At 38.0% G+C, this 4,893-nt stretch overlaps 1 pseudogene; it reads left to right on the top strand.

The window, feature by feature from the left end:
• The first annotated feature begins 1,117 nt into the window (after window positions 1–1,117).
• Window positions 1,118–1,383, top strand: LOC111161982 (annotated as a pseudogene).
• Window positions 1,384–4,893: the final 3,510 nt, after the last annotated feature.

The raw sequence follows: 4,893 nt of genomic DNA, 5'->3' as shown, positions 1-4,893 counted from the left end.
GGGATCGAGCCCCACGTCGGGCTCTCTGCTCAGCAGGGATCCTGCTTCCCCCTCTCTCTCTGCCTGCTCTCTGCCTACTCACGATCTCTGTCTGTCAAATAAATAAATAAAATCTTTAAAAAAAAAAAAAAAAAGAAACAAGAGCAACAAAAAAATACAATTTATGTATCTACAAGTAGAAAAATTAAATACCACAAAAAAAACCTGGAAAAATAGATTTACAACATATATGACCAGCAAAAAGTTAATATACATTATTACTATATTAAAGAAACCCATAATGAAAAAGATAAGCGATTTATGCAGAACAAAAAAAATCATGAATAAGAAACTCCTAATGAATAAATAAATACCAAGTCATCAAAAGAAAATGTTTATCACTAGTAATCAAAGAAGTAAAATTAAAGCAACTAGTTTGCTTATCAGGTTGGCAAACAATGAAATAGTAAAAGGAATGATAATACACAGCATTGACAAAGGTGTGTGGAGATGAACGTTTTCATACAACAATGCCTGTGGGAGTTACAATTGGGACACTCTTTCAGGACAAGTTGGCACATGTAACTACAATAATAATGATGATGGCCAAGAATTTCGTGCTTACTGTGGGCTAGGCCAGGATCTAAGGGCTTACCATGTATTAGGCCACTTGGGTGTCATAGCAATTCAATAAAGGAGGTACTGTTAATATCCGCATTCACGAGGGAGGAAACTTGATCCTGCAAGATCTTCAAAGGCTGTTCAGCTGGCAGGTGACAGAGCTGGATATCAATCCCAAGTGGTCTGACTCCAGAGCCTGTGTCCTTGCCTGTGGATAAAACGTAATGGATGTGCTGAGACCCAGGGATCCTGCTTCTAGGAATTTAGGCTGAGAAAATAATTGGCAATATTCACAAACTTATGTATAAGGGTGTTTATTGCAGAAATTTTATAAGAGCAGAGGAATGACTTATTAATGTAAATTAATGTAAATTATCAGCAGTGGAGAAATGATTCACTATATTGAGGTACAACTAATCATTAAGCCATGCTGGAGAAAAATAAAAATATGTTGTTAAGGGAAAAAGTAGGCTTTAAAATAATAAATATGGGCTGCGCTGCCCCGCATTCTGGCCCCATGGACCCAAGGCACAACCCATCCACTTACTCACAAGTCTGCCTGGATCTGGTGAGTGCCATATCTGGTTCCTCCAGCACTGCCAATATGAAGAAAGTTGTTTAACAGCTCCAGCTGGAAGTCAGGCTCCACTATGTGAGGTTTCCCAGGCAGCTACAGATTTGAGACAACTCTGTCGGCAAAATGCTCAACATGACCCCATGCTGACCGGAGTATCTTTAAGCAAGAATCCCTTCAGACCCAGGAAAGTCTGTTACTTTTTGTAATACAAGGAATCTTTGGATTGTTTTCTAAAGCACTTTGAACAAACCAGTGAATGTTTAAAGGAGAACTAAATTTGAAGCCTGTACAAAAACTTATAACAGGTGCCATACATATAAACTTCTCTTGTCGGTCCCGAACATCTAACTCTCTGAATTTTCATAAATTTATTTTTTTTTAAGATTTTATTTATTTAATTAACAGAGAGAGAGGGGGAAGCAAGCTCCCTGCTGAGCAGAGAGCCCGATGTAGGGCTCAATTCCAGGACCCTGAGATCATGACCTGAGCCAAAGGCAGAGGCTTAACCCACTGAGCCACCCAGGTGCCCCAATTTTCATAAATTTTTATTTCACAAGGGTAATTATTTTATATACATTGACAGCAGCATACAATAAAATACCTAGTGTAAATAATAATAATAATAAAATAAGGAATTGTATTCTCTAAAGTAACACAAGTATAATTTAGGCCAACAGAATATTTTTTTTTGATGCATTCTATATTTTACAAATGTTCTAAGTAAGCATGCACTGCCTTTATAGTCGAAAGTTACATATTTCGTTCATTGTTTCAGAATGATCAAGAAAAACTATTCCGTTTGATTCCCATATCTGATGTCTCCTTTCCTTGGTTGTGATTTTCTATTTCTATTTCATAAAACTTGTAACATAAGTACCCTTTGCTATGGCTTTAGGAACAGTATATTAATAAATAAAATATAATACAATAAACAATTTTTTACTAAAGCATTCATGTCAACAGGAGATGACAGTTTATCACAAACACAAATTATGAATTCAGAGCTAATTCATGAATACCCTCCAGAGCATTCTCCCTGTGTCTGTGCTTCTCAGAACTTCAAGCACAAGTCCAGACAGGGATTCATGACCAAAAGAACAGGAGGAGTACCCAGCCCCACAACAGGGTGAGGAGTGCCAGGGCTCTAGGCCTTTCTCTGCTGAACATTCTCCCAGCCCCAGAACAGGCACTGTGGAAGGAGCTGGAACATGAACAGGATGGGGTTGGGAGTGGAGTGGAGAGGATTTCTCCTCATAGCTTGTGAAAATTGGGCAACTAGCATAGTGTTCTCTCTGACCTCTAGGACCTTGAAGCCAAGACCACCAGCCTACCAGCTGAAGGCTATGGTGGGACAGTCACAAGTGACAGGTCTTCTAAGCTCTCTGATTTAAATGGTATAGTGTTATCCAACTTCCATAGTGTGCTGAGCCTTTATTCCTGCCAGGATGTCCCTTGAGGCATGTGGCATTTTATGATCTAGCAAACACATTTGTACACATTATCTCACACAATCTTAGAACAGCTTTCCTAGCGCCCTGTACTAGGTCCTTGTGGTCCTGGTCTCTGCTTCTCCCCAGCATCCAGAACAGCATCTGTATGTGTGCACAGAGTGGCAATCAACATGGCATCAAATGGACATTCATGGTAATGTACATGATACATTCTTCTCTGTTAAATGGAGACAACAGTGCCTATTTCTCATGACTGTTGCGGAGATAAAATCAGGTCCTTGTAAAACTCTTGTCAGTGCAGTTGACACTTGTGTAGGGTAAATGAAAGCACAGACATCCCTCAGAAATATTGCAGGTTCAGTTCCAGACCACCCCAATAAATCTAATACTGCAATAAAGCAAGTCGATGAATTTTTTGATTTCTCGGTACATATAAAAGTTATGTAGACACTAAAACTTATATTTACTGCAGTTTATTAAGTCTGCAATATTATTGTCTAAAAAAAAAATCCAATGTACATGTTGTCATTTCAATAGTCTTCATAACATCTTCACCAGGAGTAGAGTCCATCTCAAAGAATTACTTTCTTTGCTCATCCCTAAGAAACAACTCCTCATCCATTCAAGTTTGATCATGAGATTGCAGCAATTCAGTCACATCTCAGTCTCTACTTCTAATTCTCATTCTCTTGTTATTCTCTTGCTATTTCTACCACATCTGCAGTTACTTCCTCCACTGAAGTCTTGAACCCCACAAGGTCACCCATGAGGGTAGGAAAAAAGTTCTTCCAAACTCCTGTTAATGTTGATATTTTTACTTCTTCACATAAACATGAATGTTCTTAATGGCTAATCCTTTCCAGGTTTCCAATTGACTTTGTCCAGGTCCATCAGAGGAATCACTCTCTGTGGCAAGTATTACTCTTTGACCCGTGAGCTGCAGAATGGATGTTGTGTTAGCAGGCATGAAAACAATATTAATATTGTTGTATATAATGATCATAGCTCTTGGGTGATCAGGAGCATGGTCAATGAGCTTTTTTTTTCTTTCTTTTTTTTTTTTTTCTAAACCATAGGTCTCAATAGTGAGTGGCCTTAAAATATTCAGTAAACTATTTTTGTAAACAGATGTGCTGTCACCGAGGCTTTATTTTGTCATTTCTAGAGCTTGGGCAGTGTAGATTTCATGTAATTCCTAAGGGCCCTAGGATTTTTGGGATGGTCAATGATCATTGACTTCAACTTGAAATCACCAGCTATATTAATTAGTCTCTAATAAGAGATTCACTTTGTCTTTTGAAGTTTTGAAGCCAGGCACTCCAGCTTTCTAGCTATGAAAGTTCTAGATGTCATCTTCTTTTGATATAAAGCTGTTTCATCAACATTGAAAACTTGTTATTTAGTGTAGTTACCATCATTAATGATCTTAGCTAGATTGTCAGGATAACTTTGCAGCTTTGACATCAGCCATTATGGAAATGGCTTCTTTCCTTAAATCTTATGAACCAACCTCCACTAGCTTCAAACTCTTCTGCTGCTGCTTCCTCACCTCTCTCAGCCTTCACAAAAATGAATAGATTTAGGGCTTTGCTCTGGGTTAGGCTTTGGTTTAAGGAATTATTGTGGCCGGTTTGATCTATCCAGACCATTACAACTTTCTCTATGTCAGCAAATAGACAGTTTTGCTTTATCATTTGTGTGTTCACTGGAGTAGCACTTTCAATTGCCTTCAAGAACTTTTCCTTTGCATTTACAACTTGGCTAACTGAATCCAGAGACTTAGCTTTTGGCCTATCTTGGCTGTTGACAAGCCTTCCTTACTAAGTTCAGTCATTTCTAGTTTTTGATTTGAAATTGGGAGACATGTGACTCTTCCTTTCCTTTAAAAACTTAGGAGACATTGTAGGGTTATTAATTGGCTAACTTTAGTATTTTTGTTTCTTAAGGAATAGTGAGTTCCAAGGAGAAGGAGAGAGGCAGGGGAAAGACTTGTCAGTGGAGCACACACACAAGTTAGAACACATACAGCATTATGACTAAATATGCCATCTTATATGGAAATGGTGTTTGGTGTCCCAAAACAATTAAAATAGTAACATCAAAGATCACTGACCATGGATTACCATAATAAATATAATAATGGTGAAAAAGTTTGAAATATTGGGAGCATTACTAACAGAGACACAAATCGAGCAAATATTGTTGGGAAAATGGTACCAATAAATTTGTTCCATGCCGAGTTGCCACAAACCTTCAACTTATTAA

The sequence above is a fragment of the Enhydra lutris genome, unplaced genomic scaffold (assembly GCF_002288905.1).
Source record: "Enhydra lutris kenyoni isolate GAN:26980312 unplaced genomic scaffold, ASM228890v2 scaffoldscaffold88, whole genome shotgun sequence".
NCBI lineage: Eukaryota > Metazoa > Chordata > Mammalia > Carnivora > Mustelidae > Enhydra > Enhydra lutris.
This window is presented reverse-complemented; position numbering and strand designations above follow the sequence as displayed.